The sequence below is a fragment of the Sceloporus occidentalis genome, unplaced genomic scaffold, assembly GCF_023333645.1.
Source record: "Sceloporus occidentalis isolate IW3139 unplaced genomic scaffold, rSceOcc1.0.p SCAF_3, whole genome shotgun sequence".
Classification (NCBI taxonomy): Eukaryota; Metazoa; Chordata; class Lepidosauria; order Squamata; family Phrynosomatidae; genus Sceloporus; species Sceloporus occidentalis.
In genome coordinates, this window is record NW_028316983.1 from 200445875 (window position 1) to 200457970 (window position 12096).

Here is a 12096-nt window from a genome sequence, read left to right on the forward strand (position 1 = left end):
CAATCCATTTAATTTTATTACAAAGTTTGACTGTTATAATTTTATCCTTCCCATTCTTTTCTTCTTGTATGTTTCAGATCCAATATGAATAAACATCACATATAATTTCATTTGCCTTCTGAAGATCTTTTCCAGTGTGTCCAACTTCATAAAAATCATTAGGAAACAGATTTAAGCCATGTGAAACACATTCTATTGCAGTAAGATCTGGATAGTTATCCGCTCGGATGCCCCATGCTGCTTTCATATTATTTGCGTTGTCAGTCAGCAAGACAAACAGTTGACCACTTCCAAACTTTGTTAGAATTTTTTACTGCTATACTCTGCGAGTAGCTATTTTCTCCTTTTTTTCAATGCTTTTGTTTTAAAAAACCACAAATTAGTTAATGACTATTCTTCCCTAACCCTGTCTACCCATCCTTATTAGTATTGCAAGCACTTTTATTTTTTTTCTTATACAGACTGCATGACACATTCATATTCAAAGTTAAGAAGAGATTTTTATCCAAAAATATCAGCTACAAAAATGGTATGAAGATCTAGATATTAGTGAAATGCATCTTGCCAAAATATGCTATCTCCTCTAGGAAATCATCTTGTCCGCTAATGTGATTATTCTTGGGAGGTTTTTTTTGGCTACCTTTCACAGAGATACATACAGTATAAGTTTGTTCCCATCATTTGACGATGCTGATTAGACAAGACTTTGTGATACAGATGCTACAGACGAAACAGCACTTCTGGGTCAACAATGTTTTTTGAAAGTGCTACTTCCACAGTCATCAACCTCACTTTCATTCATGGATGCTTTAATGTCTGCAAAAACATAGTGTATAGAAGGATGTGTGGTTATCCTGGTAGCTTATGCAAACACATAACTCATCTGACAGTACAGAAGGTCCTTGGAGTTTGGACCCAGGAACCCCCATGGATACCAAAATCTGGGGATGCTCAAGTCCTATTAAATACAGCGAGGTAGTAAAGTGATGTCCCTTGTATAAAATGGCAAAATCACAACTGGCTTTTCAGAATTTATATTTTTGGGGAATATTTGGATGTTTGACTCCGTGGATATGGATGGCCGATTGTATTTGAGCAACACAGCATTCCCCCCCCCCCAAAGGACATGCAGCATGCAAATACTTTCATACTTTAAAAGAAGGTCACACCATTTTGCTAGGGGAAGAAAAAAACAATACCATTATTTTTATAAATAATTTTATTTATAAACAACCTTTCCTCAAAATAGGACTCAACACAATGCATTTTCACATGCATAAATGCTACCAGAGCTGATATAGCATGTCAAAAATAAACTATAATGGAACCATCCTCAGGCAGACAGTGAAAACTGTAAGAACTTCAGATCTTCCTACTAAGGTTACAGACTAGTTTGTTAAGAAAGTATTAGTGGTAGAACTACATTGTGACTTAATGTATTACAGAACTACCCTACACCAAGTGAACTTAGAGTATCAATTTATACTGAACTCAAACAGAAACTCTTACCTTACGATATTAAGAAGATATAGACAGCTAGAAGTAGTCCACTTCATTCTAGGTGTGTAGGTTAGAATTCAGTTCTCACACTAATTTTCATATTGTTCCTCTTGAGTCTTTTGCACTTTATAATGCACCTCTTTTCAACATTTTCATTCTCCAGTAAGTCTGCTATTTACTCCCCAGTTTGCAATAGGGTGTGCATGCTGCAGTCATTTGAAGGGAAAAGTCAAAAGATTGACCATAACTGAGATTAAAAGACAGCAGAGAACAGCTTCTATGCTGACCCTTTTCACCAAACTTGAACAAAGGTTAAGAGAAGGCAGCAAACAGCAAAAGCAATTCCAAAAGCAATGCCCCCCATGAAAATGGTAGCACTCATTATGTGGAAAAATGCAACTTGGATCTGAGCCATACACATCCATGCATACACAGAATATGTACTATATTCAGCAATTTGTTTTTCCACGTACAGAGAACAGAGAACGTACAACCCAATTTTTTTGAGGTGAAAAGCACACTATGAATCAATTGTTCCACTACCTTTTAATCTGTCTGGAGGACATGCAGCATATATGTAGCATTCAAAGAAGTAGAACATAAAGAGAAAACAGACCAATTCTTTAAAAAGCCATTATGTGGTATATCTGCAAGTGACAGCAATAGCACAGATAATATAGCCATTTCTGAGAACAAAATATGAATACATTATAGGTGATTATTGATGGATATAGGGTAAATGTAAGTTTGAGTGTATTCTTTATCTGAATCAGCGTTCTATAGATATCTGTTTTATTTCAAAGATTTATAAGTCATCTCTTAGATTAAGGTTTTCCAAGACCTCAAAACCACCAAAACAAAAACTAAAATAAGAAAAAGAGCAATATACACTAAACAATACTCCATATATGACAGCCACGAAAATTCTGACAGTGTAAACTGTTCTAGAAGAGTTTCTTCCTGACATTTCACCAGCATCTGCGGCTGGCATCTTCAGAGAATGAATCTTTTCTGAAGATGCCAGCCACAGATGCTGGCAAAACGTCAGGAAGAAAATCCTCTAGAACATGGCCACATAGCCCAAAAAACCCACAAAAAAATTGGAGAATTTATTGCATTTAAAAATGCACATTAAGTCCAAGTTTGTTTTTCTTAAAGTTTTGAAAAGCAAGTTAATAGAGTCCAAGCCTTAACAGGCATGACAGCATCCCAATGGACAGAACATACTTCAAAAACCATACAATAAAATATTTTAAGTGGCTTGAATTCTGGCTTCCATTCTTTGAACAAGAACAGACTTCTGCTCTCCCTGAACGATTGCAATCCTCTTCATTACTCTCTACTCTTTTTGCATGATATATTGTGCTGCATACATGAAAAAATATATCTAAATTTAAGGGGGGACTCTCAGGACTGTCAGATCCAACACAACACAAACACATGTAGTTCAGTCTCAATGGCCCTCAAGGGTCACAGATGACTGTCTGACCAAGACAGTTAAGTTACCAAAGCCTTCATCACAGTTGTATTCTCAGACTGTAAGACTTACAGCATCCTCTCTGACACACAGAGATATATTTTTAAGTAAATGGATATTATACACTCATATAAATGGGAAAATGAAATATCAGATTTGAAGACAGATGTACCATATAGGCAATGTATTTAAGAGTTTATAGTAATCTATTTTTGTCACTGGTCCAAAACACACTGCACAAATAATCCAGTCTAAGATCACTTTAACTGCCCTGGCTCAATGGTAGGGAATTCTGGGAACTGTAGTTCTGTGAGACATTTAGCCTTCTCCTTTGAAGTTACGTGGAAGGCAAGCCCCGGCAGAAATTATGGGTTGCGGACTCACTCTTTTCCCCATATGGGTTCCCCCCCCCCCCACAATGGATCCCCGGTGTATGGGAAGGGCGAACTGTAAAACTAAGGAAGAACACTAAACCAAATAATGTACCAAAATACAACCTGAAATAATAGAAAAATAGATTTTTGCTAGTAAGCCTCATTGACTGGGAGCCAAAAGAACATTGGACTGAAACCAGGGACTTTGGCAGGGAAGAATGCAAAAAGACACTATATGCAGCCAAAAAGAAAGATAAACCTCACTGGCTGACAAATTAAACTCTTCAAATAGTTAAGGACTAATGAGAAGCAAAAGTAAAAGAGTCAGAATCCTGAATGCAACTGTTCCACAACTTGTGAGCAAGGACAAGGAGAACTAGTATAATAATCAATGCAGAGAAATGGAACGTGACAACAAAAAAGGAAGAAAAAGAGATCTCTTATACAAGATCTGAGAAATCAAAAGGAAATTTAAACCAAGAATGGGAATGCATGTTATCACCCTATCTGTTTAACTTGTATGCTAAACATATCATATGTAAAGCAGGATTAGACTCAGAGGAAGGTCTGAAAATTGGAGGAAGGAATACCAACAATTTAAGATACACAGAAGGCACCAGACTACTAGCAGAAAATAGCAAAGACTTGGAAGAATTCCTGAAAAAAGTTAAGGAAAAAAGTGCAAAGGAAGGGTTACTGTTTAACATTAAGAAACCAAAAGTAATGACCACAGGTTATTTAAGCAGATAATTAAGACAATGAAATAGTTATTTTCCATACCTTGATTCAGTCATTAGTCAGAATGAAAACTGAAGTCAAGAAATTAGACAAAGACTAGGACTTGGAAGGACAGCTATGAAGAAATAGACAAGATCCTGAAGTGTACAGATATATAACTGAATACTAAAGTTAGGAAAAGCCAGCTTGGTGTAGCCGTTTGAGCACTGGACTACGACTCTGGAGATCAGGGTTTGATTCCTCACTCAGTCATGGAAACCCACTGGGTGACCTTGGGCAAGCAACACACTTTCAGCCCCAGAAAAACCTGTGATAAGCGTTGCCTTAGGGTTGCCAAACAATGGGGATGCCTTGAAGGCACACAACAACAAACTAAAGTTAGGATTGTCCGTGCCATTGTATTTCCAATTTCTATGTATGTTTGTGAAAGCTTGACAGTGAAAAACGATGACAGAAAGAAAATAAATTCATCTGAAATGTGGTGCTGGAGAAGAGTTCTAAGGATACCATGGAATGCTAAAAAGACAAAGGGGTTCTAGAGCAAATCAAGCCTGTATTCTGCTTTAAAGCCAAGACAGCTAAACCGAGACTGTCATACTTCAGCCATATCATGAGAACACACAACTCACTATGAGAACACACAACTCACTATAAGAGGCAATAATGCTTGGCAAGGTAGAAGGCGGTAGAAAAAGAGGAAGACCATATTTCAGATGGGTAGACTCAGTCAAGGAAGCCATGACTGTGACTTTGAAAGACCTGAGCAGGGATGTTGATGACAGGGTGGCTTGAAGGTCTCTCATTCATAGGGGTGCCAATAAGCTGAAGTCGACTTGATGGCAGTTACTTAAAGGGAAACCATGAGAAGTGATGAAGTACACAGACCCCCAAAAGCATAATTACAAGAATTGGGGCTAAAAACTTAAGCATTTCTGAGCAGCAAATATACAAGTTATAATATCAGTACTTACTAACAACTCTGTAAATTGTTTGGACTGAGCGAAAGATTTTTCAAAAACTATCGAAATAATAAAAGAAGTTTCTCAAGTGTGTAAGCTAACAAGCATTACCTTGTAGCAATTATAACCTGACTACTGACAGAGAGCCAGCATGCTTTACCGATTTGGGCAGTGGACTAGATCTCTGGAGAACAGGGTTCAAATCCCTGCTCTGCCATGGAAAACCATTGGGTGACCTTGGGCAAGTCACACTCCCTCAGCCTCAGAGGAAGGCAAAGGTAAACCCTCTCGGAACAAAGCTTGCCAGGAAAACCCCATGATAAGTTCATCTTAGGGTCACCAAAAGTAAGAAATGACTTGAGGCAGCTCATCAATAAAAACATTTTAAAAAACTTTACAAGAGAATTTTTAAACCAATTAAACACATCCAAGTAAAAACAGTAAAAAATTATATACATTAAAAAAAACCTAAAATGCACACCCCATATAGAAGCTACCCTGTCATGATTATAAATTAAAATCCTGCCTGAATTAAAACCTTTTTTTGTTGTTGTTGCTTGCTGGAGAAAGGAAAGCAGGGTGGAGGCCAACTTAGCCTCCTGTGGAAAGGCATTTCAGAGGGTGGGAGCAGCCACCCAGAAGGTTCTCTCTTGTGTCTTAACCAAGCAAACATGGGACCAAGTGAAAGTCTTCCCCTGAAGATCTTAGGGCTCTGGCAGGTTCATATGGGGTGATACAATATCTCACATAGTCTGGACCTAAGCCGTATAGGGCTTTATAGATCATGACCAGCACTTTGAACTGTGCCCAGAAACAAAGCCAGTGAAGTTGTTTCAATAAGTGATTTATATGCTCCCTACAACTGGCTGGAAGATTGGAACCACTGCACAACAATGCCCCCACTGGTGGTTGATGGTACTGAAAACTGCCTAGAAGTCCAGCAAGACCAACAGGGACAAATTTCCCATGTCGAGTTCCTTGGGTAGGTCATCCAATAAGGCGATCAATACTGTCTTCATCTCGTAGCCAGGCCTGAAGACAGACTGAATAACAGCAATAACTATCAAGCACTGTAGCTAACTTCGGAAATCACATGGAGTATAGAGCAAAAACAGCAGGAGTGAATAATCTCATGGTGCTAGGAGACAACATTACCCTTCTTCACCTCTTTGGGGTACAAATAGCTTACTAAGTACTATCTGGGGACAGGAGTTAAGGGGGACATATCACACTGATTTTTCACTCCAGTTCTACTGGTTACTTGCACATTTCTGGGTCAAAGTGCTGGTCCTGACCTTTAAAATCCTAAGGGGATTTCAAGGACCACCTAGAAACCTATGAACCTGCCTGTGCCATGAGAGTGGTATCTGATGCCTAGCTCACCAGCCCATGTCAAAGATTTCCTATATTGATATACACTAGCAATAGAGGCTTTTCAAGAGTAGTCCTTACTCTGTGGAAACTTCTCCAAGAGATATATCGTTGGCTTCTGTTATCTTAGCATTCAAAAAAAAATTCGGTGTGTCCAATGTCAGTCTAACCAATGCCCACTACTGCAAAAAACTTGCATCTCTTCTACCCTGCAGCCCTTCACACAACCTTTTAATGCAGGGGTAGGCAACCTTTTTGAGCCGGGGGCCGGGTTGCTGTCCCTCAGACAACTGGGGGGCCGAAGCCAAAAAATAAATAATTAATTTTTTTAAAAAAACTTAACTATATAAATAAACCAGGACAAATGTAGGACAAAATTTTCAAATGGAAGACACTTTTTTTAAAAAAATGGAGGACACACGAAAAAAATTGCTGATTTTTAAAAAAATGTTAATATAAATGCATGTTTCTGAGGCTTCTATAGACAATTACCTTCCAAAGGACCTGGCGGGCAATCGGCGGCAGAACCGGGCTGAGGCCGGTCCCAAGGCCTCGCCGGGCTGCATCTGGCCCGTGGGCCGCAGGTTGCCTACCCCTGTTTTAATGTTTTAACGTGGTGTTTTAAAATTTGTCTTGAACTTTCTGTAATACTTTAATGTATTTGGAAGCCACCTTGGGAGCAAGTTTGTTGTGTGCCTTCAAGTCGTTTCTGAGTTATGGTGATCCTAAGGTGAACCTGTCATAGGGTTTTCTTTGCAAGTTTCTTCAGAGGGTTTGTCATTGCCATCTACTTAGGCTGGGAGCATGTGACTCACCCAAAGTCACTCAGTGGGTTTACATGGCTGAGCCAGGATGCAAATCCTGGTCTCCGGAGTCCTAGTCCAATGCTCAAACCACTACACCACCTAAGTTCTCTATAAATAAAGTAAACAAATAAAATTAACTAAACATATGACATTCAGCTTTGGAGGGCTCCCTACTACTCCAAAACAAGGTCTGAAGAGGGACTTGGGATGTGGAAATAGGATCGCTACTCTCCTAGCTGGATCCTGAAGTTTGAAAACATCATTTTTCAATTTGCAATATTAACATGGACATGCTGTTAAAAACGATACTGATTGAATAATATTTTAAATAATGTTGCTTGTTTCCACATGTCTGCATTTTTACTGTAATGCAATAATGTCCCATTATATTATTGCTATTCATCACCTTGAAAGAACCTGTACACAAAGAGGCCTGTAAATACCTACAATAAATATAGAAGCTATCATAATAAAAAAATTAATAGCTAATTTACAATGACATCTCACAAATTACACTGCAATATCTTATGGAAATGGTATAGTGATATTAGACCACAGCAAGAATGACAGAGCTAATGTTGGTATGTAATTCCTTTTTAAAATGCTTTGACCTGCATAACTGTGTGTCACATTTGGTTAGAATTCTCCTCCTAGCTGCTACAGTGGTACTGTTCACAACTTGTTTATTTATTTCAAATATTTATAGATTACTTTACAGAGCAGATAGTTACAGCCACTATAATGTATTTCTTGTAGAATCCTGTTTGGAGGTTTTGAGAGTATATAGTGATTTCCAAATCTACTATTTTATTATTTATTACCCAATCAAAATATTATCAACCAAGAAGAACATCCATATTTAACCGCTTCCCCTAGCATTGTTGAACAATAAAATTGCAGAATTCATTGAGAGTTATTTCAAGAACCTTACCATCTGCTTACCAATTGGAACACACTAATTTGTAGATTATGTTAATCTTAAACCTTATTTTGGCAGCTGTTTTCATCAGGTACAAGATGCATGCCAGTCTGTAATCTAAGATGTCTCATAAAATGTTCAAATGCTATTTTTTGTTTTTATTTGCTTGGTTACTGAAAAGGATTTTCTGTATTCCTTCAGTGAATGACACTGGGGTGAAGCAGACAGGCATGAAGGATAATAAGTGGGTAATATTTTGATTGGGTAACAAGATCTGCTTCAGAAGCAATGGTTTTAAAGATATACAGGAGCCAGACTTTCCAGGAGCGCTCTGGCTGGTGGCCTCTTTGACAGCATACTGGCAGCCCACTTCGGGAGCAAGCTGGTTAGTTGTCCAATTTGGCCAGGACTGTGGCAACCAGATAGCCACCAGTGCAGATCCAAATGGGTTGCACCGGCAGAGGAGATTTAATCCGCTCCTGGAAAGTCTTTCTCCCACCCTATTGGCATGGCTTTGGGGGCGTGCATCATCTGAACACCGTGCCCCTGAACCCGCCAGAAGCCGCTTGAATACCTGTAACAGCAGACCTTTGAGTGGTCATCTCTGAACCGTGCATGCACGGTACAGGACAATCCATTTGTCTGCATCACAGAGACCATGATGAAGAATTTCAATTTACATTCTGAAAATGTGAAGAAAGAGGGTGATCAGATGGTAAAATGAGTGCCAACTGCTTTGCAGAATCAATTAACTGCTCATTTAAAACATAGCCTCAGAACAGCTTAGTGTCCAGTATGTTCAAGACAATTTGGGCTCTAGAATGTGCCAGAAATGCAAATGAAACTTCTGTTAAAGATTACTGTTATTTAAGCAAATCTAGAAGTCAGGGGAGTTCATATAACATACCTCACAGAGACTAGAAATATTACTAATCTAGCTTTTCTGTGAAAGTTTGGGGCAAATGTTATTGGTAATGGACACATAGCGATTATACAAAATCTTTGCAAGTACTGCAGTGCTTTGGGAATCTGAATAACCATACAGTTCCTTAACATAAACTTTTGACTAATACACACTTAGTCCAGGCAGTTAGTCCCAGTTTTCCAGGCAGTATGATATATATTTGAAAGGGAGTTTCATAAATCTACTTTTTAGGTACTATCACTAGCACACTGTTTGTAGATTTACAATCTCATATGTGATAAGGGATGTACAAGAAATACATTATGTAATACTTATTATTATTATTATTATTATATTTATGTATATCCTGGCCTTTTCCCTTGACTGGTACTCAGGGCGGCTTACAACATTTTAAAAAAAATACAATTTAAAGCATACACAAATAATACATTAAAAATAATTACAGTGGGCCCTGCCCTTGCGCAGGAATCCATTCCAGACCCCTCCCTCGCATAAGAAATAAAACACATATGCTTGAGCCCAACTGAAAATAATGGGGTGCGTGCATGTGATGCACGTGCCACTGGCACATGTAGCATTGTTTTTCCCACAGTGCGGCTTCAGCGTAAGCTAAAAGCCACATATGGTATGCCCATGTATGGCGCGGACGCACTGTAAACTACTACGATAATTTAAACAAACTACATGTTAAAATCTCAAATACTTTAAAAGATAAGAGTACATTTCGAACTTTTCACTCCACCTGTAGTCCCCAGGCTCATCCCCACAAATACAATTTCACAGGACAAAGAGAGCTGCAGAGGGCACAGAGAAAGCACTAATCTGATAACATTGGCGGGTTACACACCGCCATTTAGTACGTATTCTATACGTACTAGGGTTAGGAAGGGGCGGTGCTTCCGCACCCCCCTAACCCTAGTACGTATAGAATACGTACAAGATGGCGCGCCCTGTTCATACGGGCGCCGCCATCTTTACGTATCGGACGCATAGCGTCCAGACGTGTCACGGCACCTATGACGTCGCGAATGCGCCAGCGGCGCCTCGCGACGTCACAGAGGCGCCGCAAGAAGGAGCTCCATTTTGGAGCTCCTTTTTTGCTCCGTGCGGGAGCCGCGCGGTGTGACTGCTACGGCTCCCGCACGGAGCAAGCGGCGGCGGTGGCAGACCGCCGCAAAGCGGCAGTCTGTAGCCCACCATTAACTCTTTTCCAGAAGGGAAGTTGAGATTCAAACCCCTTGGCTAACTTCTCAAATAAATTTATTGAAAAATTACTAAGACAAGGCATGAACATACAGAAAAGTTTGCATGTGAATATGATTGTTCACTATCTCTAACATCTGAATGATATGAAATGATAGTATGCGTATATCACTGTTCCATATACAGTTGGAGCTCCTTATCCATAGATTCAACCACCGACCCACAGCTTCAAAACATTCACACACATATATATATATATATATATATATATATATATATATATATAAATTCTAACAAGCATACCGTAATTTTGCCATGTTATATAAGGGAAACAATTTCACTATACCATGGTATTTAATAGGACTTGCGCATCCACGGATTTTGGTAGCCCCAGAGTGTCCTGGAACCAAACCCCAGCAAATACCAAGGGTTCGCTGTATGGCCTTTAAACCAGTGCTTCTGAAGCTGACCTTGTGGGCTATCAATTCCCCACCTTAACCCCATCACTGTGCCAGAGACCATTACCATATCTATGCCATATTACTATCATATTACTATTTTCCTGACAATTCACTGTAGAGAGCAGCTGATGCATCATAGCGCAGCCCCATTCTATGGACCACAACTCTGAGTAGCATTGCTATACATCTTTGAGATGGATATATGGATCAAAATATTTAATTTCTTGCTGAGCCATGTATTGTATAAAACTTTATTAAAAGCAATTTGTTCTTGTTTAAGCAGGAGGTCTGGAACATTGCAGTGAAAACATAGTAAACCAGGAATAAAAATGATATGTAATAATGAGTTTCTTGAGATCTGCTGGGCAGGCGCTTCTCTCACCTGCTCTGGTGAGAATATGGAGGGAGTCTTTTCGGTCGCTGCCCCTAGTCTCTGGAACTGTCTTCACAAAGAAGTTAGATTGTCGTACTCCATGCTTTCTTTTTGTAGACAAGTACAGAGTTTTCTGTTTAGACAGGCATTTGTCTCAACTAAACAATGCACTGGGTGCTCCTAATTGTTGTACTATTGTGTCCATTATCCGCTGGGGTTTGGGTCCAGGATGCCCTGTGGATAACAAAATCTGTGGATGCTCGACTCCCATTAAATGCAATGGCATAGCAAAACAGTGTCCCTTATATAAAATGGAAAATCAAGGTTTGATATCTGGAATTTATACTTTTTTGGGGGGATTTTCAAACTGTGGATGCTTGAATCTGTGGATAAGAAATCTGTGGATAAGGAGGGCTGACTGTATGTTTTAATCTGGTTTTATATTTTGTGATTTTTTAAAATCTTGTTTTAACTCTTGTATTCTGTGCATTTTTAACTATGTGCTTTTAACATGTTGTCAGCCACTTTGAGTTCCACACTGCGAAAAATGCAGGATAGAAATAAATATAATAAGGAAGTGGGATTTCAATGTGATTCAAATTTGCCACTTAATTTCACCACACAGTGTACTAAATTAATCTGCACAGAAATGCTGATACATACTGAGATGAAAAAGTCTTCCCAGGTTTATTCGGCAAGCTTCATAAATGTGCATGGTTTTGTAGTTCCCGATACAAATTCACTTCATCCATTTATAACATCATGCACACATAAATACATAATTGTTTTCCTAAAGACCCTTACTGTTCAAAATCTCATTTGCTATCACAAATTAGCTAGAAAATGCTTTCATCAAACAACCTGGAGTTTGAATCCATGGTTTAATGGAAGAAAGGAAGAGTCCCACTGATTATTTTTGTACATTTCTATCCATTATTTCTATAATGGAATTCAAGGTAGCCTGTTAAGTTCCTAGGTGCTAGGCAGCCA

The 12096-nt window shown here is 39.0% G+C and overlaps 1 protein-coding gene across 5 annotated transcripts in view; it reads right to left on the reverse strand.

The window, feature by feature from the left end:
• The window catches only part of PLAG1 (PLAG1 zinc finger), a 44772-nt gene that overhangs the window by 22480 nt on the left and 10196 nt on the right, over window positions 1–12096 (reverse strand). The gene's annotated exons all lie outside the window — the stretch shown is intronic.